Below are 27,293 nucleotides of genomic sequence, written 5' to 3'. Positions count from 1 at the left end.
TATCAGTATCCTATTAGAAGAGGAAGATACAAAGAAATCAATGAAAAAGCATATCGTATTAAATATAAGAATTTAATGTATATAAAAATGACAGCACAAATAATTGGTAAAGAATAATTTTGGGGAAGAAGGATTATTTAATATCTAAATAAATTTAATGATTTATTTAGAAAAAAACTAATTACAACTTAACATATTATTAAAACTCTTTACAATCGTGTTAAGCAAAAAAACAAATTTATTTAACAAACAGAGATTAACAAGAAGAATAAAAAGAAAAAGTTAGGGATCAGGCCTTTGTAAGGAAAGACTTAGGGAGGCTCTGCAATTGAGGTAGAGGGAAACAATGACTGTCACTTCAGGGTAACCCTATCAATCTGAATGGCTCCTACGCTTTTCAGTGTTTGCTTTCTCTGTTCAAGATTTGAATTCCAGAGCAAAAGGCTCTAGTTACCCTTGCTTGGGTCATTTGTCTTGGTTGGGAGAAAACAAGGCATCTTGCCTATTAGTGACATTGCAAGTGAAGGCAATTGTACATTATCGGGTTCTCTAAAACTACAGCACTTTTGCCACAAGGAAACAAAAGCATCCTTAGCCAAAATCATAGATGTTCACTGCTTTTACGGAAAGCATTGTTTCCCTCTACCTCAACTGCAGAGCCTCCCTAAGTCTTCTTTTTTCTAAGATCTGATTCCTCACATTTTCCTTTTATTCTTCTTGTTAATCTATCCCGCAGTGAGAATACCAAGCCATGCTTATGAACAGGTCATAGGAATGTAAATTACTACAACTATTCTGAGAAAGTATTTTACCAGTTTGCAAGTGAAATAAAAGTAATCCTCTCTAGTAACTCGAGTATGAAGTATGTCATAAGAAACTAATCTGAAACTTTGACAAAAATTGATCTCAGATCCATCACTTATTAAACTATAGGATTTTGGCAAGCCTCAGTTTCTTCTAAACAATGGTAATAAGTGTGCTCATATCACAGAGTAACTGAGGAGAATGCACTGTCAGGAATACTGTATTATTAAGTATTAAATACATTTAAAAGTGTTTCTATATCTTTACCTTACTGAAAAATGCAAAAAATGATTTGGTTAAACAAATTATGATACATGCCTCAGGTAAAATATGACATAAGCCTACGTATTTAAAAAACAAGTAGATAGTAATTTCGTGAGAAAATGTGTATGTTGTTAAGTAAAAATAACAAAGAAAACATAATATTATATATGTAGTATATTCTCAATTATGTAAATAAGATGAGAAATTTAATTTTTCTGTCATGTAGTATCAGAAAGGTTAAATAAATCAAATAAACATAGATTAAAATGTACCATAATTATCACTGAAATTACAGTTCCAAAGATTTGAGGATTTTCTTTCTCCTTACTTTCTATGATATTTTAATTGAGTAATACATTTCATTTTATCAAATAAAAATTGTATTGATTTCTTTCATTTGATAAAAGAAGTTAGAAAAAAAGAAAAATAGTAGATTTAAAGAAATCATCATTATGCAACTAGAAATGAGTAACAGAATAGACAATTAACTGAAAGGAGCATAAAAATTTGCTTTTATAACAAATATAAAACTTATAACGTTCTGATAATATTATTAAATATGAATCTAGTAAAATCACCTCATTAAAATTTTATATAATACCTCCTCAAATGTTACATTTATTATGAAAAGCTATTAATATCATAAATTTGAATTTACCAACCTTGAATATATTGCTATATTTCATGTCTAAATTGTTAATACCTGATATGATTATACAGTGTTATCTGTAAGTTAATATATTGCTATAGAAAACTTAGAAAAATATTATTCAAGCATAGTGGCTCACGCCTGTAATCCCAGCACTTTGGGAGCCTGAGGCAGGAGGATGGCTTGAGCCCAAGTGTTTGAGACCTTCCTGGGAAACATAGCAAGACCTCATCCCTAGAAATAATAAAAAAACTTAGCCAGGCATAGTGGCATGCACCTGTGGTCCCAGTTACTCAGGAGGCTGAGTCAGGAAAATCCCCTGGACCCAGGTGTTTAAGGCTGCAGTGACCTGCAATAGTGCCACTGCACGCCAGCCTGAGCACAGAGGCAAAAAAAAAAAAAAAAAAAAAAAAAAAAAAAAAAACTACTTAAAAAATGAAAATTATAAAATCATATTATTCTGTGGCAAATATTTTCAAACAGATCACTTTATACCACTATTAATTTCACTCTCAATATTTACTCCAAATTCTGGACAGAATGTTGTTTGTACATGACTAAACCTGTTGGTGGAGTTTTATCATTTTGGTAAAAATAAAATCACAAATCTTATATGAATAAATTAAGAAGATATTATATGTACTATACATAAAGAGAAATTTAAAAAATAATTAATGAGGGCCAGGTGTGGTGGCTCACGCCTGTAATCTCAGCACTTAGGGAGGCCAAGGCGTGCAGATCACTTGAGGTCAGAAGTTCAAGACCAGCCTGACCAACACAGTGAAACCCAGTCTCTACTAAAAATTAAAAAAAAAAAAAAAATGGCCAGGCATGGTGGTGCACGCCTAGTAGTCCCAGCTACTTGAGAGGCTGAGGGAGGAGAATTGCTTGAACCCAGGAGGAAGAGGGTGCAGTGAGTTGAGATCAAGCCATGCATCCAGCCTGGGTGACAGAGTGATAGTCTGTCTCAAAAAAAAAAAAGAAAAAAATAGATAATAAAAATTAACCATATATATAACTAGTTAAATAAGAAAAATGAAAATTATAAATGAATACTACTAAATCACCTGAAAGTCTTGGAAATACCAATCTTGACATTTTTCTTAGTTTATTTTAATCATTAACAAATTTGGGTGAAGGTACATTATAAAATATTTTCTATAAGTGTGGGAAAAGTATTATGATGATAAGCTATAAAAATTAAGTTTTTGATACAAATATTCTAGTGGAAGTTTTTGATATGTACTTATTTTATTAGTTCGATACTTTATTTGAAAAAAATCCATATTTTATCCAATATTTATCTTAAAACATATTGTAGTAGATAGCTGTTGAAAACACAGCATCTTAACAGTCATTTCTTCTAGCAAAACTTAAGAAAGTTTGAATACATATAATGCAGGTTGTATTAAACATTAAGGTTTCCTTATGCATGATAATTATAAATACTTCCCAGTCATTGTGGATTGAAGAGAAAAAACTTGGCAATTTTAACTTCAATTCTGTGATCCCAAGTATAAACCTTTTGTTTTTGCTGCTGTTATGGCATCCCTTAAGAATCTAGTTAAAGTCCGTATTCCTAGAAAATAAGCAAGCATTCAAAATATTAAGGTATGTAGCATGTTACACAAATTTTCAAGAGGTCTTGAATTTACTTAGGATTACTTTTTATTGTTATAAAATTAACTGTATATATAAAAATAAAATATGCATTGTAATTAAATAATTTAAAAAAATTTAATTAAAAGGCTTAAGTTAGTATTTAAAATGTCAACATCTTTTAAAAGTTATGCACACAAAATGTTAGAATAAGAAAGTTAATCATTGCATTATTTATTATGATATGTTCTAAAATTAGTCATCTAATGGAGTAAGATGTCCAGTTAAACCCCGATAATTAAATAAGCATTTACTTCTAATCCCACTCATAGCTTCATTACAACAGCAGGGAACACATTTTGAAAAGGAACAACCTACATTAGCCAATAACTGGTAGGAGAAATAGCAGAGAAGGGATGCCAACAAATTTCAAAAGATAAAATAGAGAGATAACAGTGATAGCTGATTTAGCACAGTAGGATGAAACCAAATGCTTACAGTAGGACAAAGTTAGCAAGAATCAAGTTGACTTATGATCCAGAATCCCAGGAATATGTAACTGATAGCTCCAGTTTCACTGATAGCAATAAATGTCTTTGAAGGTTGGAAAGAAAATATATTTATCACCAAAAATATTAAGTAAAAGTTTGTTTAAATGGTAATTAAGAAACTCAGGACTCTTCATTAGCTTCACAACAAAGTAAACTCCTTCTTGTCCACCTGCACTCTGCAGATGAAAAGAAGATTTATTTCTGGGTAGGGATATCAGATGGATACAGGCCCTTTCCACACATGAAAAATCCTACATGACTGGAATTCCAGTTCACCTAACTGATTCATTGCATTGCCAATTCCACTAAATTCATGGAAAAACAACTAATTGCTCCAGATAATCAATTTGCTAAATAACCTTTGTGAAATGATTAATTGGCTAAATTAACTTTTTATTTACTTTAAAATATTTTATAAAAACACATACTTCACAGCATATATTACATTTATAATGTGAATTCTTTATATTAAATGATATACTTTGAGAATGTATTAATATATTGTTCATACATTTATTTATAAGAATAATATATATACAAAGAATATATGCCTAAGAATATGAGGCATATATGTTTGGGCTTGTATTTCTAGCAACATAGGGAACCAGATATCAGAAAACACCTAAAATAACTAAAAACTAATAGAGTTTTAAATATGGTTTTCTAATCTTCAGTTTTGTGCAGACAAACTAGAGACATTTTCCTGAGGTCACAGAGGCACAGATCCATAGGACTGGAAAAATTTTGGAACCCATGATCAACCTGATGTATCTGCTCATCTCTAGAGTACTAAAATGTGCCTTTAGATTAATCAAACGAACCTAGTGCAGAAGCCAAAGCCTGACACTTAAGCAGAGGGCAAGGGCAGGAAATTCAGAACAGAGCTATTCACAAAAAGTCAGGATCTGGGAAGAGGTACAGCCTCTGTGGGTGCATCAGAAAGGAATCTACCCTAGAAAAGGGGGCACACCTACTTAGGCCTTGGCTCTGGGAAATTCCCAAGGAAAGGACTGAGATACAGAAAGGGATGGTTTTCGAATAAAATGTTTGACATGTGGATAACTAAATAAACATTGACCGTATAAAATAATAATAATAATATCTAACCTAGTCAATAAAAAAATAAGTTAGAATTGAAATAATCCTGGATGATCATACTATGCTCACATAATTCATAAGTAAAATAGATAATCATATCAATAATTAAAATAAAATAGAAAATTACATCATGCAATTTATAAACCTTTTTTAAAAGACAAAATTCTATATTCTTTTCTAAAGACTAATATTTTCATTAATCAGAGATATGATTTTGAAATACAATGACCAAAGTGAATTGTTGGCTTGGGTTCCCTAGAAACACTGAAATTTACATCTATTTTCAAAACAGCCATTTCTACTTATATTGGTATGTGACATATTTTCATAAAACAACAGTAAAATAGAATCCATATATACTTTTTCATGTGAGTCAAATCTCTTCTCCCTGATTGTTCAGTTATTCTTGCATTATTGCTAAATGCTTAAAGTTTCTACGGTTTTAGAAATAATTTCTGAAAATCATTTTGGGAGCAAACCCAAACTTCTAAATAAAAGTCATGAACTCATGTATAGCAAAATGAATCCAACAAAAAAGATTCAGCACAACCTCTATGAACGAAAGCCTCTAAGTTTTGCTTAAGTTAGTTCAGACAGGGTTCAGATAAAATGTGAGCTCATAGTTTCTAGCCAAACCAAATAAAATGCCAAAATTGTGACATTGTTAGATTATTCTTAATAATTTCAACATCTGTTGCTTCATACTCATCTGTCTACAAAATATGAGAGGATAATAGGCATTTTCTTACCAAACGTATATTGCTTTTGCAATTACACCAATGTTTGCTATACATAAATTATTCCATAATAATTACTTTTTAAATTTTGGAAAAAGTGCTTCATAGGATCAAAATTTATATCCTCAATTCTACAATATTCTGAGATATCACCCTCAGTAATATATTCTGGATTCAAAATATTAAGGAAAAGCAGATAGATCCTAAAGGACATCTTCCTTGGGTTTAGTTGCTTTGCTGTTTTTAACTCAATCAGGAAACCAACAGAGAACAGATGACATTCTCACTTTTAATATAGTCTTAAGAGGGCTTATAGATAAATGATTAATTGTACTGGTATAAATAGGATAGAGAGGAAGTAAAAGGGTACCAAAGTATGAAGCCAGTATCAGCAGTCTATAATCACTTCTTGGATAAGGGGAAGATGTTATTAGAAACCAGCAGGATGGAGCTTCACGTAGAGCTGGCCTCACAAAGAGGAGCAATGAACTTCCTTTTGAGGAAAGTCAGTAGTGGTGACCTCAAGGGACATGGGAGGAAATAAGCATGCAACTTCTCTCACCTTTTTCCCAGGTGTCCTGATCATTGTCCCCATGACAAAACCTAAATGGAAGGAAGAGGGCCCTGACTACAACTATTCAATTTATAAATATCAGCATCCTCATTAGAAATTCGAATGGGAAAGATGCAGGGTAATTCTGAAAGGAAGATTGAAGAAACTCTGTACATTTTAATATTGTGAGCTCAGGAAAATGCATTATAGCACCTAAATAAAAATTAAATGTGGATTATATTATGGAAATTCTCTGATATGAAAAATCACAATAACAAAATATTGCAAGTTTTTAAAAGGCAGTATCAAATGCCAGTGAAAAACTAGAGTACAATAAATTAGTTGGTTATACCATTTCCTTCTATGTACATGTGTATGTGCATGCCTATTTCTTTTTTGAAGTACATTTAATAAAATAATGTTTGTAAAGTCATTGAATATTTAATATCCATATGAAAAATGCACATGTCAAAACCTTAATACTATAAACATTCTTCTATGTTAATAAAAATTCCATTGTAATGAATATTTAGCTAGTAAAATGAAATACAACATTTTTCCTAAATAACTAAATTCACATAATAGTTCTCATAGGTATTTTCCATCAGTATCTTAATATTTAAGTCATAAAAAGTTCAGATAATAAACAGTTAATATTAAAACCATGATATAAACTTTAAAGCTGTATACCATTTTATGTCCATGATTCCAAAGACATTTATAAGATTATGAAACCTCATTTCTCTCCTTACAAAGTGAATCAGGACAGCTTTTAAAAAGATTTTTATTGGCCGGGCGCGGTGGCTCAAGCCTGTAATCCCAGCACTTTGGGAGGCCTAGACGGGCGGATCACGAGGTCAGAAGATCGAGACCATCCTGGCTAACACGGTGAAACCCCGTCTCTACTAAAAAATACAAAAAACTAGCCAGGCGAGGTGGTGGGTGCCTGTAGTCCCAGCTACCTGGGAGGCTGAGGCAGGAGAATGGCGTGAACCCAGGAGGCAGAGTTTGCAGTGAGCCAAGATCGCGCCACTGCACTCCAGCCTGAGCAATAGAACGAGAGTCTGTTTCAAAAAAAAAAAAAAAAAAAAAAGATTTTTATTTTCTTGTAATTTTACTTGAAATATAGTCCACTCCTTTATTAAATGAGAAGCATGATAAAAAAAAAATAGAGGAATTTTGTTTCTTGCCATATAGCTATGTGGCACCATTCTTTACATTTTTATTAATTTGGCATGGCTGTTAAGAATGCCTGTAACCACAGAGACATTGGTCAATATTCTGACTGGTGATTTTTGTGTTATAATTAGGTAAGATAGTTAATTTCTACACATTTTGACTTTTTTTTTTTTTTTTTTTTTGGACACAGAGTCTTGCTCTGTCACCCAGGCTGGACCGCAGTGGTGCACCTCAGCTCATTGCAACCTCTGCCTCCTAGATTCCAGTGATTCTCCTGCCTCAGCCTCCAGAGTAGCTGGGATTACAGGCGCCCTCCACCATGCCTGGCTAATTTTTGTATTTTTAGTAGAGACGGGTTTCACCATGTTGACCAGGCTGATCCTGACCTCGTGATCCACCAGCCTCAACCTCCCAAAGTGCTGAGATTACGGGTAGAAGCCACTGTGCCCAGCCTATATTCCAGCTTTCTCATCTTTAAAATTGAGGTATACGGATATTAATTGTAGTTATAATATCTACCTACCTTATTGTTTTCAAAAACATAAAATAACACAAAGTCTCACTAGTAGATATTATTCTTTTACCCCAAATCCCAACACACATATCAGATTCAAACATCTACATGTCCTAACAGGGAGATCTAAGCTGATTTCTGCTTGGAAAATAACTTCCCAAAATCTCCATTTGAGATACTCAGCAAGTCTTTTGTCCAAAATATGGTGCCAAAGGAAAGTGCTAAGAAATAATCACATGTTGAGAACATATTCTAGAAAAAGCAAACCTGAGTCTGCAGTCAGAATACAGAGCCCACCATCTCTGAGATCAGCTAGTAATTTTTTTAATTATATATAAAGCATTTCCAATTCCCACTTCCACCAGTATTTATTAATTTGGCAGGGCTGTTCCAAGGCAAGATTATTGTTTGATGGATTAGTTCCTATAACCACCTCTATCAGTTTACTCACAGCACAGCTTATAGAAGGACTCTATTAAATTGGTATGTCAATTATATCAATTACCTGCTGAAAACTCATAGATAGAGCCTTTACAGCACTCCTAAGAGACCTGGGTCTCAAATCTATATAGAGAGAAAATAGATAAGTGGGTGCCAAGGACTGAGGGCTTGGGAGGTCTAGCAGGTGATAGCTAAAGTGTATGGGGTTTATTTTGGGGGTAATGAAAATGCTCTAAAATTGATTGCAATGATGGTTGAATAACTGAATATACTGAAACAATTGAATTGCATGCTTTAAGAGGGTGAATTATGTGATATGTGAATTATGTCTCAATAAAGCTGTTACCAAAAGGAAAAATTAAAAGGATCTGGTCCTCATCTGCCATGACTTTACCCCCATCTCACTCTGCTCCAGCCACTCTGTCCTCCCCGGAGTCCTTCTGACAAGTTCAGCATGCTATATCTTAGGATATTGGCTCTGACCGTGCCATCTGCCTATGACACTCTTTCCAATTTTATTGTATTGTATTTATTTTTATGTGTATAAACTTACAAGGTACAAATATAGTTTTGTTACATGGTATGTTAGTCCATTTGCCTTGCTATAAAGGAATACCTGAATCTCAGTAGTTAATTGATAAGGAAAGGTTTATTTGGCTCATGGTTCTGCAGACTGTACAAGAAGCATGGAACCAGCACTGGCTTCTGGCAAGAGCCTCAAGAACCTTCCAATTATAAAGAAAGGTGAAGAGGGGAGCGTGTGTGTCACATAATGAAAGAGAGAAGGGAGGAAGTGCCAGGATCTTTTTACTAATCAGATGTTGTAGTAACTAACAGAGCTAGGGCACTCACTCATTATGGCACCAAGCCACTCGTAAGGGATCTGCCCTCATTACCCAAACACCTCACACCAGTCCCCATCTCAAACACTGGGCAGCACATTTCAACATGAAATTTTGAGGAGACAATATCCAAACTATTTCACATGGATATATTGCATAGGGAGGAAGTCTGGGCTTTTAGTGTCACTGTCACCCATATAATGTACATTGTACCCATTAAGTAATTTTTCAAGCTTTATCCTCCTCCCCCTACTTCCCACCCTTCTGAGCCTTCAATGTCTTAGGATTCCATACTCTATCTCCATGTGTACACAAAATTTATCTAGATTTGCATTGCAAGTCATTTTGAATTGTCAAACTACATCTTCCCAAAGTATTTTCTGATGGACACTAATCCAATTAGATCTTTCTTGAGAGTGGGTTATATAGTCATACATATCTGGAAATAATGCATATCACCCCATACCTTTGAAAATTCACATAAGATATTAACATAATCTTTGAGAAGGAAGCCCTGTAGCAGAAAAACAGATTTACCTTTGCTTCTGTACTTCCAAAATGTACTTAGACTGAAAAAGGAAACTAACATCTTTATTGTCTCTCATATGTCATGAAATCTGCCCTCATCAAAACGCTCCATTAAGCAAATCCATTTTCATACCTTAAATGACCATTTTTAAAGTACAAACTGTATTGATAAAACTAACATTAATACAATCCTACTTACTTTGCCCATTCAGTTAATTTTTAGATAAACTTATACATTTAATTAATAAATTGTCATCTATAAGATCACAATGTTTATGTTTGTTGAAACAATTTTTATAATGGAACTGTCAAAAGAAAATGGACAATTATATAAATGAAGTAATGTAGCTCACAGAATGATATGGATTTTATATTGTTGCAACATGAATCATTTGCAAAACCTAATCATTTACTAGAACAAAGCGAAGAAGAAATTTTATCATATTAGAACTTATACATAGCTATCTTGAAAAGTATTCTAAACATACAAAAATTAACTGAAGAAATATATATGAATTTTAGTCTAGAAATTATACATTAGCTTATATTTTGTATAATATACATTATTATATAATGCATTATACAAAATTTGTGTTTTGATTATTGTATAAATTATACATTAGGTAAGAAAGTAATTGTATTCTTATTTTTCTTATTGCCAAAAATTGAGATTATTTCCCAGATAGGCTGGAAATTCTGCTGCAAGGTATAAACTATGTATTATATAGTTCAAAACAAAGATATGACAATGAAGCGTATATTACATAAGAAACAAAATGTTTAGACCTAAGAATGACTATGTTAGATTTTTCTGAGTTCAAATATTCTGGCAAGTAGTCATTATACATACATGTGTATATCTGATATTGTTTTGGAAAACGTATTCATTATATAGTGCTTAAATATCTAGGGTGTTTAATAAAAATGTAGAGATTAGTGCATCACATAATCTTGTCAACTTTCTTTTTCCTTACATCTTATTATCTCTTCTTATTTATTATTGGTTAGATTTTCATTTTGTGAATTTGAAATTGGAAACATTTTGTCAAGTGTGCATATTCTGAATATATAACCTTCAATTAAAAGCATTATTTGATTGCCTCTGATTCTTACTAAAGTGTAAAAATGTAAGGCAGAAAAAAGATTTTGTGAACAGCAAGTGCTATATGCATCAGCTTTGAACATTCTTTACGTGGCACAGTATAGATTTACAAATATTCTAAACTAAGAAACAACCCAATCTTTCTTTAAAATTATTTGCCCTAGGCATTTAATAAAACCAAAAATCATAAGGACATGCTAATGTTTGCCATTAAGAAACTTGGATTAGCCAGGCATGATGGGACATGCCTGTAGTCCAAGCTACTTGGCAGAATCAATTGAACCCTGGAGGTCAAGGCAGCAGTGAGCTGTGATTGTGAGACTGCACTCCAGTCTGGGTGACAGAGTGAGACCTGGTCTAAAAAAGAAAAAAAATAAAAAAACGTGGAAAATAATGGAAATCTATGAAAGTGTAGATCTTTACCACAAAGAGAGTTCCACAAAAGCACTAGCTGTTTGCCGAAATACTTTTCTTCATGGGCACTGAATGTGTTATCTTGACTATCTAACAATCTACCCCAAATTAATGGTTCAAATAAACATTTGTCATTGTTTTTTTTCACAATTCTGTGGCCTGGGTTTAGCTGAGATTGTATGGGCTTGGGTTGAACTTACTTCAGCACTTGCAGTCACCTGATAGACCTTCTGGAAGTGAATGATCTAGTGACAGGGACAGGAGGCAGAGAAATTCTAAGCAGAAAAGGGTAGGTCTTAAACAAAACCCTACTCTCAAGTCTGAGACTACAACCCAAAGTGAGAACTTACATCCCGATTTTCCTGCTTGAATGTTGCCTTTTCCAAAACCACCCATGGCCTGCCCCACCCCACATCCTGTGCCTATGGCAACTCCAGACTCAGGCAGCAGAGAGGGAGGGAAGCAGCTGGATGTTGGATACTAAGGCTGGATGTCAAAGATAAGTGGCTTGACTTCAGAGGGACAGCTTGATGGTGTAACCTCAGAGAAAAATCTAGCTGAAGGCGACCAGACTTCAGGGGAAGATTATCCTCCTGCCTTGTCCCCTTTCAGCTCCCCTTTTGGCTAAGAGCCACCTCCATCACCAATAAAATCCACTGCATTTACCATCCTTCAATTCATTTGTGTGATCTCATTTATCCTGGACACCAGACAAGAACTCGGAAACCACAGGTGTGGATGCAAAAGGATGTCACACTGACAATTTGCCTGCACTGATAGAAGGCAGTCACCTCATGCGAAAAGGCAGAGGGTCCACTGAGCTGTTAACACTTAAGCCATCCATGGACAGCAGAGCTGTAAAAGCACTGTAACGCTCCCTCTGGGACTTCAGGACTTCAGGAGTTATGGGTACCCTCTCCAAGACACTGCCACAGGGTCTGTGCACAGTTCTCTCCTGCTAGTGCCCAAAATCACTCACTCTGCCTCCTGCACCCACTCACCTGTGTGCTCCCTCCCATGAAGTGTAGAGTGCAGTGGGTCTGAGTGAGTGGAGTTTGCGCTGAAATGGCCGGCTAGTTCCAGCGTTTCAGCTCTCACCTCCTTCACTTGCACTTGCCCTCATAGAAGTAGTTGCTTCTGCGGGCTAAGTAAATGAGGCAACCCCTTCATGCATCCCGTGAAGGGGTCAGGAAAATATCTTGCTTCACTAAGATGGCCTTATTCACATATTTGGTGTTTGGTAGGCTGTTGGTTAGCTTTAGACTGACTCCTAAGCTTGGCAATATTCCAAGAGGGAGACAGCAGAAGGTACAAGTTTTTTCAGTCCAAAGCTCAAAATCTGCTAAGTCACTTGTCTCATATTCTTTTAGTTAAATCAAGTCATTTGTACAAGATCAGATTCAAGGCGTAGGGGGAAAAGACTCCACCACTGGATGGGAGAGGCTGTGGAAATATGTGGAGGTTTTTAGATCTGACATAGATACATAGTTTAACTAGATACATAATTAAACCTCTGATCACATTGGGTGTAGACATCTGAATGACAAGTAAATACTTAGATAAAGTGATGTTGGCTACCTTCAGACTTAGACAATAAGAACTGCATGGATGCTTTTTCTTTTTCTTTCCCCCCTCCTTCAAGTTCACTGGGATTGCATGTTTAAGGCCATGAAAAACAGGTAAAAATGAAGAACAAATTTTTTCAGCCTGAGTCTCTGAATGGCTGTGTAAAACAGAGCATCTTCATCTACTCCCCCCTTACCCTGCCTTCCTGAAACAATCCTAAACTGCATGCGAGTAAATTAAAAGGTTACTTAATATTATGGTATTACCTACTGGAGACACTGCTCTGGTACAGCTTAATTTATTAGAATTAAAGTGGAGAGTTTACTTGTTTTCTCTACACTTGTCATTATATTGTGAATATTTCAATATTGATTGATTTTTCCTGACAGATACTTTGAGATTAAGAAGTCCATCATTAATGTGCTGCTGGATTCGGTTTGTCAGTATTTTATTGAGGATTTTCACATTGATGTTCATCAGGGATATTGCCTGAAATTTTCCTTTTTTGTTGTGTCTCTGCCAGGTTTTGATATCAGGATGATGCTGGCCTCATAAAATGACTTAGGGAGGAGTAGATCTTTTTCTATTGTTTGAACAGTTTCAGAAGGAATGGTACCAGCTCCTCTTTGCACCTCTGGTAGAATTCAGCTGTGAATCATCTGGCACGGGATTTTTTTTTTTTTGGTTGTTAGGCTATTTATTACTGCCTCAATATCAGAACTTGTTATTGGTCTATTCAGGAATTCGACTTCTTCCTGGTTGAGACTCGGGACGGTGTATGTGTCCAGGAATTTATCCATTTCTTCTAGGTTTTCTAGTTTATTTGCGTAGAGTTGTTTATAGTATTCTCTGATGGTAATTTGTATTTCTGTGGGATCAGTGATGATATCCCCTATATCATTTTTTATTCTGTCTATTTGATTATTCTCTCTTCTCTTCTTTATTAGTCTGGCTAATGGTCTACTTTGTTGATCATTTCCAAGAACCAGGTCCTGGATTCATTGATTTTTTTAAGGCTTTTTTGTGTCCCTATCTCCTTCAGTTCTGCTCTGTTCTTAGTTATTCCTTGCCTTCTGCTAACTTTTGAATGTGTTTGCTCTTGCTTCTCTAGTTCTTTTAATTGTGATGTTAGGGTGTCAGGTTTAGATTTTTCCTGCTTCCTCTTGTGGATGTTTAGTGCTATAAATTTCCATCTACACACTGTTTTAAATGTGTCCCAGAGATTCTGGTACGTGGTGTCTTCATTCTCATTGGTTTTAAAGAACTTATTTATTTCTGCCTTCATTTCATTATTTACTCAGTAGTCATTCAGGACCTGGTTGCTCAGTTTCCATGTAGTTGTGCGGTTTTCAGTGAGTTTCCTAATCCTGAGTTCTAATTTGATTGCACTGTTGTCTGACAGACTGTTTGTTATGATTTCTGTTCTTTTGCATTTGCCGAGGAGTGTTTTACTCCCAATTATGTGATTGATTTTGGAATAAGTGCCATGTGGTGCTGAGAAAAATGTATATTCTGTTGATTTTGGGTGGAGAGTTCTGTAGATGTCTGTTAGGTCCACTTGGTCTAGAACTGAGTTTAACTCCTGAATATTTTTGTTAATCTTCTGTCTCATTGATCTGTCTAATATTGACAGTGGGGTGTTAAAGTCTCCCACTATTATTGTGTGGGAGTCTAAGTCTCTTTGTAGGTCTCTAGGAGTTTTTATTTTATGAATCTTGGTGCTCCTGTATTGGATACATTTAGGATAGTTAACCCTTCTTGCTGCATTGATCCCTTTACCATTATATAATGGAATTGTCTCTTTGATCTTCGTTGGTTTGAAGTCTGTTTTATTAGAGATTAGGATTGCAACTCCTGCTTTTTTTTTTTTTTTTTTTTTTTTTGCTTTCCATTTGCTTAGTAAATATTATGCCATCATTATATTTTGAGCCTATGCTTGTCTTTGCACGTGACATGGGTCTCCTGAAGGGAGCACCCTGATAGGTCTTGACTCTTTATCCAATTTGCCAGTCTGTGTCTTTTGATTGGGACATTTAGTCCTTGTACATTTAAGGTTAATATTGTTATGTGTGAATTTGATTCTGTCATTATGATGCTAGCTGGTTCTTTTCCCCATTAGTTGATGCAGTTTCTTGATAGTGTCAATGTTCTTTACAATTTGATATGTTTTTGCAGTGGCTGGTACAGGTTATTCCTTTTCATGCTCAGTGTTTCCTTCAGGAGCTCTCGTAAGGCAGGTCTGGTGGTAACAAAATCTCTGAGCATTTGCTTGTCTATAAAGGATTTTATTTCTCCTTCAGTTATGAAGCTTAGTTTGGCTGGATATTAAATTCTGGGTTGAAAATTATTTTATTTAAGAATGTTAAATATTGGCCCCCATGCTCTTCTGGCTTATAGGGTTTCTGCAGAGAGACCTGCTGTTAGTCAGATGGGCTTCTCTTTGTGGGTAACCTGATCTTTCTCTCTGGCTGTCCTTAACATTTTTTCCTTCATTTCAACCTTTATGAATCTGACGATTATGTGTGTTGGGTTGCTCTTCTGGAGGAGTATCTTTGTGATGTTGTCTGTATTTCCTGAATTTGAATGTTGGCCTGTCTTGCTAGGTTGGGGATGTTCTCCTGGATGATACCCTGAAGAGTGTATTCCAACTTTGTTCCATTCCCCTAATCACTTTCACATACACCAATAAGATGTAAGTTTGGTCTTTTCACATAGTCCCATATTTCTTGGAGGCTTTGTTCATTCCTTTTTATTTTTTTCTCTAATCTTGTCTTCTTGCTTTATTTTATTAAATTGATCTTCAATCTCTGATATCCTTTCTTCCGCTTGATCGATTCAGCTATTGATACTTGTGTATGCTTCATGAAGTTCTCATGCTGTGTTTTTCAGCTCCATCAGATCATTTATGTTCTTCTCTAAACTGGTTATTCTAGTTAACAATTCTGCTAACCTTTTTTCAAGGTTCTTAGCATCCTTGCATTAGGTTAGAACATGCTCCTTTAGCTTGGAGGATTTTGTTATTACCCACCTTCTGAAGCCGACTTCTGTCAATTTGTAAAACTCATTCTCTATCCAGTTTTGTTCCTTTGCTGGCGAGGAGTTGTGAACATTTTGAGGAGAATGGGCTTTCTGGTTTTTGGAATTTTCAGCCTTTTTGTGCTGGCTTCTCCCCATCTTTGTGGATTTATCCTACAGTAACCAAAACAGCATGGTACTGGTAACAAAACAGATATATAGACCCATGGAACAGAAAAGTGGCCTCAGAAATAACACCACACATCTACAACCATCTGATCTTTGACAAACCTGACACAAACAACCAATGGGGAAAAGATTCACTATTTAATCAATGATGTTGGGAAAACTGGGTAGCCATATGTGGAAAACTGAAACTGGATCCCTTCTTTACACCTTATACAAAAATTAACTCAAGATGGATTAAAGACTTAAAAGTAAGACCTAAAACCATAAAAATCCTAGAAGAAAACCTAGGCAATACCATTCAGGATATAGGCATGGGCAAAGACTTCATGACTAAAACACCAAAAGCAATGGCAACAAAAGCCAAAATTGGCAAATGGGATCTAATTAAACTAAAGAGCTTCCACACAGTAAAAGAAACTATCATCCAAGTGAACAGGCAACCTACATAATGGGAGAAAATGTTTGCACTATACCGATTTGACAAAGGTCTAACATCCAGAATCTAAAATGAACTTAAACAAATTTACAAGAAAAAAAACAACCCCATCAAAAAGTGGTCAAAGTATATGAACAGACATTTCTCAAAAGATGACATATATGCTGCCAACAGACATATGCAAAAATGCTCATCATCACTGGTCATCGGAGAAATGGAAATCAAAACCACAATGAGATACCATCTCATGCCAGTTAGAATGGTGATCATTAAAAAGTCAGGAAACCATCCTGGCTAACACGATGAAACCCCGTCTCTACTAAAAAATACAAAAAAACTAGCCGGGCTAGGTGGTGGGCGCCTGTAGTCCCAGCTACTGGGGAGGCTGAGGCAGGAAAGTGGCATAAACTCGGGAGGTGGAGTTTGCAGTGAGCTGAGATCTGGCCACTGCACTCCAGCCTGGGCTACAGAGCGAGACCCCATCTCAAAAAAAAAAAAAAAACAAAAACAAAAACAAAAAAAACAAAAAAAAGTCAGGAAACGGTAGATGCTGGAGAGGATGTGGAGAAATACGAAGGCTTTTACACTGTTGGTGGGAGTGTAAATTAGTTCAACCATTGTGGAAGACAGTGTGGCGATTTCTCAAGGATCTATAGCTAGAAAAACCATTTAACCCAGCAATCCCGTTACTGGATATATACCCAAAGGATTATAAATCATTCTACTATAAAGACACCTGCACACATATATTTATTGTGGCACTATTCACAATAGCAAAGACTTGGAACCAACCCAAATGCCCATCAATGATAGACTGGATAAAGAAAATGCGGCAAACATACACCATGGAATACTATGCAGCCATAAAAAAGGATGAATTCATGTCCTTTTCAGGGACATGGATGAAGCCAGAAACCATCATTCTCAGCATACTATCGCAAGAACAGAAAACCAAACACCGTATGTTCTCACTCATAAGTGGGAGTTGAACAAGAAGAACACATGGACACAGGGAGAGGAACATCACACCCAGCGCCTCTTGGGGGGTGGGGTGCTAGGGGAGGAATAGCATTGGGAGAAATACCTAATGTAGATGACGGGTTGATGGGTGTAGCAAACCACCTTGGCATGTGTATACCTATGTAACAAAACTGCACTTTCTGCACATGTACCCGAGAACTGAAATAATAATAATAATAATTATTATTATTATTAAGTCCATTATTAAATGGAAAATTCTACATTTTTACTGAACCATAATTTCTATGTGCAAAGATGAAATTCCTCAAAACCTATGAAGATATGTGAAACAACTACAAAGATTTTATACAAGCTGTATGATATATAAAACCTTGGTAGACTGATTCCTCTTTAAATCTAGAGTTAGATATGATATTCATTAGTGTCAAGAGGTGCTAAAAAAGTCCCATGAGATATGTATATATTTTTTTCAACTTGGAAATTTAGAAGTAACTACTTCAGGAAACAAGTAACAAAACATATTGAAATAGAATTCTCTGAGTATGCGACATTAATTTCTTTCTAAAACTTTTAATAATCTCGAGAAGAAATAAGATTTCCTACAACGACCATTCCAAAAGAAGACTTTCCAAAACGTTAAAGAGTAACATTATGAGCACTGTGTTTGGAAAGAATACTCCAAAATATTCCGCTCCAGTATTTTTCTCATGTGTGATGCTGTCATAACAAAACAATGTAGAATAAATGTATCTATAGTTTTTACTTTTTAAAATAATGCATGAATGTGTAAAAATCTACATAGTACAAGAGATAAAATGAAAATTAAATTCCTTCCTCTTCCATTCCACCACCCTCTCTCCCTCCATTGCTGAAAAAATAGCTGCTATTCACAAATTATTTGATTCTTCAACAAAATTTCATTAGTTTTCTTTTTATATTATTCTATACTCTGGGACTTTTCACTTAATGTTAATAATGTAGCTTACAGATACAAATCTTTCTTTTATAACTTTTGTATTTTGGACAGTTCTTGTTGACTATATAAGGAAATTAGCACACTTACACTTTTCTGTCATTTCCCCGCCATCATTTTTTCAGATAATCTCACTCATTTTTATTACATTGTCAGTATTTAAGACACTTATATTTTGATTTATGCACAAAATTCCTAGTTTTTTATGTATAGTTTTTTTATGTATAGTTTTATATCTAAATACTTTTCCTGTGCATTGTCACATTTTTAACAGTTTCTCCAATATGGCAGTACAATATTATTGTTTTTATCATCATCATTATTTTGATATATCTCTAGTTGGCTGTATTCCAGACACAATGTTTTATTAAGTTTAATATGAAATTGATAATAACTTAGCTGGGAATAAAATTATTCAGTCATATTTTCTGTCTAAAACTTTCGTAGACCTGGAAAATGTATCTTCTATGGTTGATTAGTGAATCACACGGAAAAAGCTTTAAAGTCCAGTTGATTTGTTGTTGTTGTTTTACTAACAAGTAATTGGCTTTTTGTATTTGGGAACCATGCTCTTTTTCTTGTTCTTTTAATTTAAAAAAATAACAGATTATGTCATTTTGTTGATTGTCTTCTACCAAGGTGTCTTGGAGCTTGGCGTATCTTTTCAATCTCAAATTCCTGTTATGGAAAATGCTGTTACACCTATATCGTCTCAAATACCTTTACAATTTTTCTACACATCGACTCCTAGTGTGCATCACACACAACAGTGAGCATTTGAGTCTCTCTGTTAGAGTGCTGTCCTCAGGCCACCAGATTCATTTTCCCTGCTCTTGGAAAACTAGAAGTTCTTAGAATTTATATCCCCACCTTGCCTGGGAGTAGCTGTTAAACAAAGACGGATGCATGCCGAGTATAAATATCATAGTTCCCTTGCCTCTGACTGGGACAACTCTCACTCATGAGCTGTATTCTCTCCAGAGCTATTTTATGGGATTGTGACCATGTTTTCCTCTTCTGGTATTTTACTAGGTATCATACTATTGTTTGGCTTCCTTCCATTTCTGTTCCCATTTCAATCCCCCACTGCTTTTATCTCAGAAAATTTCCTAATCCTTTTCATACATTCCTTGTCTCAAAACATGCTTCTGGTGTATTCCTTTATTTCAAGGAAGTTTTATCCTTTTATATTAGAATGCTTTTTTTTTTTTAGTTAATTAGTTATTTTGTGGTTTTATAAATAAAAATTATGCTTATGGGTTTCCTTTTTTTCTTTCTTAATTATCGATCATAGTTTCTTAAATTGTGTTCTTTAATATTTTTTAGCTTATTCTGTTTTGCTCTTTCTTAATCTCCCCCCCTCCCTGTGCTCCCACCAATTTTTCCTGGTCCACATACACTTCAATTCTTTCAAAGTGGGGAAAATGTTTTTTGAAATGTCCACCCTTTTCTAAAATAATTATTCATCTTCCATAGACTGTTCATGTGCTTGCGGTTTATATGTCATCTTCTCCTTTGTAAACATTAGTTTTAAAAGGTGTTCACTTACCTAAAAGGTTTCAGGTTTAATAGAGAAATATCCTTAATTTGATTACAAAGTATATTAGTCCATTTTCACTCTGCTATAAAGAAATACTTGATACTGGGTAATTCATAAGCCAAATAGGTTTAATGGACTCACAGTCCTGCATGGCTGGGAGTTCTCAGAAACTTACAATCATGGCAGAAGGTGAAGGGGAAGCAGGCACCATCACAATGTAGCAGTATGTTTAGTGCTTGATATGCAGTATCTCATTTAATTTTCACAATATATGCAAGTCTATTGTTTCCATGAATAAATGAGGAAAGTAAATGTTAATGAGATTAAATATGCTTATAATGAAATGTGAATATAGATAAATTATTTTTCTCTGTGCATTCATTTTTACAGTTCATTCTGTGAGAAGTCAGATATCATATCTGTGATCACAGATTACTGATTGCTAAAAACAAGAATACCATATTATAAATAAATTATCAATTATAGGAGAGGTCTGGAACATTTCCACCACTAAAAATTATTTTAAAATCACCTCATGAAACCATGTTTCAGAATAGTTTCCTTGGACTACATCAAAAAGGAAATATAAAAAGAATAGAAAGCTTAGCATCATACATGTTTTATTTTCACAATACTACTTAACATATTGCAGTACACATAATAGATACTAAATACTTTTTGAATGTAACATAACAGTACCATATCTGCTAACATCTTATCAAGCCACCATGATTTAGAATCTAACTATAAGATAGATTGTTTTCAGCCGGGCGTGGTGGCTCGTGCCTGTAATGCCAGCAATTTGGGAGGCCGAGGCAGGCAGATCACCTGAGGTCGAGAGTTCAAGACCAGATTGACCAAAATGGAAAAACTCTGTCTCTACTAAAAAGACAAAATTAGCCAGGTGTGGTGGCACATGCCTGCAGTCCCAGCTACTCAGGAGGCTGAGGCAGGAGAATCATCTGAACCCGGGAGGCGGAGGTTGCGGTGAGCGAAGATCACACTATTGCACTCCAGCCTGGGCAACGAGCAAAACTCCATCTCAAAACAAACAAACAAATACATGAATAAATATAAAAAATAAAAGATAGATTTTTTCTTTTATAATAAAATAAAAAAATCATGGCATGTCTGAACTTGTCTAAATATTGATTTAGAAAGTCAACAAACTTTTTTTTAAGAAATAGAAAGAGACAGTAAGAGAAGGGAGGGAGAGAGGAAAGGAATGAGAAAAAGAGAAAGAAAAAAAGATAAAAAAGATATAGAGAAAGAGAGAGAAGAGGGAGAGGCCTATAATTCCCCTCTTTTTCCAGAAACGTGGGAGGATTGTCCTTGCTTTCCATTTGGAAGTTGGTTGTGGCTATATGACTTACTTTGACTAGCAGAATATAAATTAAAATGGCATGCATCACTTCTTAGCATCGCCTGATATGCCTTGACATGCAGTGGCAATTTGGTTAGATTTGTAATTCCTGGCACATTGTCTTTTGCAATGCAAACAATAAAAATATTGTGGGTTTTTTTTTGTCAGTAAATTTATCCTAATCTCATCTTGACTGCTTTATCCTTTGGAAGTGAGCTTACATCTCCAGCTGGATAGTTTTGGGAATTTTTTTTCCAGTAAAATTCACTAATGCCACCATCATAAATATTGTCAGGAGAGGGATAAGAGTTTTGTAGAAACTTTGTACTTTGGGGTTTTGTTTGATTTAAAAAAAAAAAAAATTTTATGAGTTCTTAGCTCGGGGTCTACTCCAGGTGGGAAGCTTAGCCTGTTCTGTGAGAGATAGGAAAATGCCACTAGAGTTTTGATTTGATCTCTTGGCTAGGAAGAGCTACCGTCTTGGGGAGATATCTGGTTATGGTCACAGGCTGTATAGTTGATGGGCTGCACTCATGTAGTTAAATGCATGATTTTCTTTGCCCACATACATCTTTTCTGTAGTTGGAAAGTAAAATTATCTGTACACCTCACCCATTCCAGTCAGAAAACTGATTCCAGAGAATAAAAGAAAAAAGTACAAGCAGAGTAACTGCTTTTCCAATGGGCTTCTTAGAATAATTAGCTCTAAGACATGTTTTGATACCTTCATAGAGCCTACATACATCTGCTTTTTTCCAGACAATCTTGCTATCATTGTAAGAATTTATTTTGTTTTCCAATCTGCCAGGATTCACTGTACTTCTTCTAAACTGGGAAGTGTGACTCAATATGCAATTCCTCTTTTGGATTTTTCCACATGTAATATCTGGCAGTTATTCTTTGATGTGGGTGGAAACCATGAACACATGTGACATTTTATTTTCACCTTTAACTCTATTTCACCTGTTTGATGTTTTTAGGTTTTTTTTTAAGTTGTGTGCTCTTTATTTTCTTTACTGTAAAATAAATGTTAATTTTTTCACTCAAGAAAAAATAACATTTTGGTTAAGATTCATACTTTACAGCAAAACTATCTTGAGTTCAAACCCTGGCTCATCAATTCATGGCATAGTTTTGAGAATTAAATATGTTCATTCATATACTGAGTTTATAACTGGTGTATAAGTGCTTGATAATTGTTGACTTTTGTTAGCTACCATCTCTTCTGGAATTATCTAGTCATGTTCTTACTGTACTTTATTATATCTATACCTCTTAACAATGCTATACTTTACCATAAGCAATATTTTACACATTGGAAAACCAATGCTCATAGAATGTAACTTCTTTATCCAAATCCTACAAACAGAAAAGTGGCCAAACCAAGACTTAAAACCAATTTATCAAAGTCCAAAACCATGCTTTTATTACACTGTACTGTTTTTTGTAATTTCCAAATGTATTGCTGAATATTACCTTCTGTATTTATTACATTTTTAAAAATTTTGCCCAATGACCTATCTCATGCACATAAAAAGCTGGGTATGAAAACAGAGGCACAAATATTCTAGTAGCCCTACACAACCAAAGATGTGTTCATTTTAAGTCTCTCAAAGTGATGCTATAAATTTTGGTTCAAAATCTCAAGCTCTCATGTTGAATATATATATCCACTTTATATACTGCAACAATTATAAAGAACTGCCTTATTTTTTTCCTTAGACTTTCTGAACTAGTAATTAATTTCTCAGTGTACTCATAAAACAGTTCACTATTGTCATCTCCTTCTGTGTGTTCATGTGTGTGTGTGTGTGTGTGTGTGTGTCAGAGAGAGAGAGAGAGAGAGAGAGAGAGAGAGAGAAACAGAACACTGACTAAATCTAATTTATGGATTATATATAGGTATATATCTACTCTCTTTGAATAAAGCATTTTCTATAAACTCTTTGTAAAATTAAGATACATGAAAGACTGAGAAAAGTGGTCCAAGGTGTTATACACATGAGTCAAAGATGACCTTCTATATTGGCCCAGTATTTTTTTCTTCTTCACAGCAGGCAGGATCCATTAACTCATAATCCTGCCAGCACAAAGGTGAAATTTTTAAATCAATCTAATGTTTTTAATATAGCCCAAATAAGCAGATTTTTAGCCATGTAGAGCCTGTCTGCTTTGAATATACCGTAAAACTGAACCCAACATCTGCTAGCGACAGATAAAATAAACCTCAGGCTTATAAAATCCCAAAACTGCTGCTGCTCTTTGGAGTACTCTGACCCAGAGACTCCCTGCCTTGCTGCTGAGTGACATCACCTAGATACATAAGACCCTTCTCTGATTCCTCTGCCTCCTGGAGTTCACTTACCCTCCTCCCCTTTTGAGTAGTGGCCCCCATCCCATAGCCTCTAAAGGTCTCATCCTGTGAGAAACTTCCCTTGCTCCCATGCAAACCTATCAAAGTGTAGTTTAAAGAAAACTTGTTGCAGTCTTCTGCCACCTTATGATTATATTTCCTTTCTTGATCAGTTCAAAAATTCCTCAATCTCACTATAAAAGTGGAATATAGTTTGTCTCATCAGGGCCAAAATAAGTATATAATAAACAATAATAATGTAATATAGTAGACACAAATATAATGTTGAAGGTAGACACAAATATAATGTTGAAGGCAAAATTGCTCCATCTTTGACAAAATATAATGTTCAAAATTAATCCATTATACTATATTTAAAATATTGATCCCAAGGTATTGACTAAATTAATGACAGCTTCATCGAGTCTCCAGCAAATGGCAATGATGCCATTTAAATTTGTTTAGGAACTAGTCTTGATTCCAAACTTAGTGGCAAACAGTGTCTGATTTTTACTATATTAAAAATTGAATTTCCCTTTATCACCCTTAAATTAGATTTATTCAAAAATTTCTAATTTATTTTTAAATAATCTATCATCTAAAATTTATTTCAGAGATGTCTGATGCCTCCTATCTTAATTCATTGTACATTCTTTCAATAAACATGTGTAGCCAGACATTGGATTGAACACCATTTCTGTCATAATCTCTCAGACTCCGGACTAAGCATATAACATCTTTAGGATTAGTTTCCTGACTATAAAATAAAATGATAATTTCTAGTAGACATTTTTATGAATATTAAAATAAGTTAATGCATGTTATAAAAACATACACTTTTGGCACAGAGTATTCAAGAAGTGGTAACTGCCATTATTGTTATGACTGTTTATATTTATTTTACTTTCGATTCATTATTTTATACCTTATATTGCACTTGAGTTATTAGCTGTATAAATGACATACAGAGAGCTGTTTAAAGATTGCAGTTTCTGTGATATAAAAGGGCCCATCTTTAATAATAGGAAATCAAAATAATAGTAAACCTCAGAATATATTACTTTTTTATTTCCAGGAATAACATTACAACAACCAAATTTGGGTGGTAGAATTATGGAAAGGTGAACATGACAGAATGGGAGGGACAGGCTCAAAGTGTCAGAATACCTAACAAGATAAAAAGGCTGCTGAAAATGAATGCCAAAAATAATTAAACTACATAAAATAATGTTCATATTACATTGTCAAATAAGATTTAAAAAGTAGAACAATACATACAGTAAAATATTATGTATGAAAAGAAAAAATTATGTACATAATATTAGTCATTTTTTCAATTGATTCTAGAGGTCAAAAGGCTGGATTGAACTTCCTTAATTAAGAGAAGGGAATTGGCTGAAAACATTTAGTTTTCTCATGTGAAACAAACCTGTGGCAAGATGTGAATGAGTAAATGCATTTAGGGATTACGGACATGTGGAATCAGATAATAAGTATTAACTCTCTCACTTTCTTTTTCTCTTTCTTCTCTGGCAGCTGCTTCCATCTCCATATCAACTTCATTCTTTCTTACTGCAGATCATCTGTCAATTCATAGTTCATATCAGTACTGCCATCAACTCTTACATGGCATATGCAACAGTGAGGAGACATTCCTATTTTTCTACATCTTTTCTAAAAAGTACTGGTAAAGAATCCTGATAGCCACGATTAGATGTTTACCCACAGATTATTAGTTCTGTATATGAAGGTGCAGTTGGCCAATAAAGATATGATCACGGAGATGCTATTTATTTATTTATTTATTTATTTATTTATTTATAATTTCAGTTCTAGGGTACATGTGCACAACGTGCAGGTTTGGAGACCCCATTCTTTAATTACAGGATGATTTCACAAAAGCATGGATCATGACTTTGACAGCTACTACAAAAAATATTTACACAGACATTATATATATATATATATATATATATGTATGTATGCAAACTAAAATTGAGGAAGTGATGACAGGTAAAAAAGATGGAAACATTTATTTTAACTTAATATTCTTAATGTTAGGATATTGAGAATATTCTTTGAAGTAGCCACAGAGTTACTTATAAAATTATTTTTGGACAAATAAAACTTAATACATACTTAAACTTTTTTTGTTGCCTTAAGTAACATAAATTCTGCAAAATAATGGGAGAAAAATTATTTTAATACGATTAGATCACATTTGAAATCTGTCACTTTAAGTTAGGATAGTCAAACTCTGGAAAATCTATCAAATAAATATCAGCAAGGTGAAGAGAAATTGTGATGGGAAAATGAGTTTCCCATCAGGGATGCCAAAACAATGGCCATTTACTCTTGTAGAACTACTAAATAAATATTTGCCAAACTCACAGATGAGCTGAATAGCTTTAACAACAGTAGCTGTAATTTCATTTGTTTGTTCACATTTGATATAACATTCTATCAAATTTGCTTTCAAAGTTTAAAAATCACAGTATTAAATGACTCTGAGTGAATAAGATACCTAGGAATCCAACTTACAAGGGATGTAAAGGACCTCTTCAAGGAGAACTACAAACCACTGCTCAGTGAAATCAAAGAGGACACAAACAAATGGAAGAACATACCATGCTCATGGATAGGAAGAATCAATATCCTGAAAATGGCCATACTGCCTAAGGTAATTTATAGATTCAATGCCATCCTCATCAAGCTACCAATGAGTTTCTTCACAGAATTGGAAAAAATTGCTTTAAAGTTCATATGGAACCAAAAAAGAGCCCACATTGTCAAGACAATCCTAAGTCAAAAGAACAAAGCTAGAGGCATCATGCTACCTGACTTCAAACTATACTACAAGGTTACAGTAACCAAAACAGCATGATACTGGTACCAAAACAGAGATATAGACCAATGGAACAGAACAGAGTCCTCAGAAATAATACCACACATCTACAGCCATCTGATCTTTGACAAACCTGAGAGAAACAAGAAATGGGGAAAGGATTCCCTATTGAATAAATGGTGCTGGGAAAGCTGGCTTGCCATAAGTAGAAAGCTGAAACTGGATCCTTTCCTTACTCCTTATACGAAGATTAATTCAAGATGGATTAGAGACTTAAATATTAGACCTAATAACATAAAAACCCTAGAAGAAAACCTAGGTAATACCATTCAGGACATAGGCATGGGCAAGGACTTCATGTCTAAAACACCAAAAGCAACGGCAACAAAAGTCAAAATTGACAAATGGGATCTAATTAAACTAAAGAGCTTCTGCACAGCAAAAGAAACTACCATCAGAGTGAACAGGCAACCTACAGAATGGGAGAAAATTTTTGCAATGTACTCATCTGACAAAGGGCTAATATCCAGAACCTACAAAGAACTCAAACAAATTTACAAGAAAAAAACAAACAACCCCATCAAAAAGTGGGCAAAGGATATGAACAGACATTTCTCAAAAGAAGACATTCATACAGCCAACAGACACATAAAAAAATGCTCATCATCACTGGCCATCAGAGAAATACAAATCAAAACCACAATGAGATACCATCTCACACCAGTTAGAATGGCAATCATTAAAAAGTCAGGCAACA

Source organism: Rhinopithecus roxellana, chromosome 10 (genome assembly GCF_007565055.1).
Source record: "Rhinopithecus roxellana isolate Shanxi Qingling chromosome 10, ASM756505v1, whole genome shotgun sequence".
Classification (NCBI taxonomy): Eukaryota; Metazoa; Chordata; class Mammalia; order Primates; family Cercopithecidae; genus Rhinopithecus; species Rhinopithecus roxellana.
The sequence above is the reverse complement of the archived record's forward strand: the minus strand, read 5'-3'. Positions refer to the sequence as shown.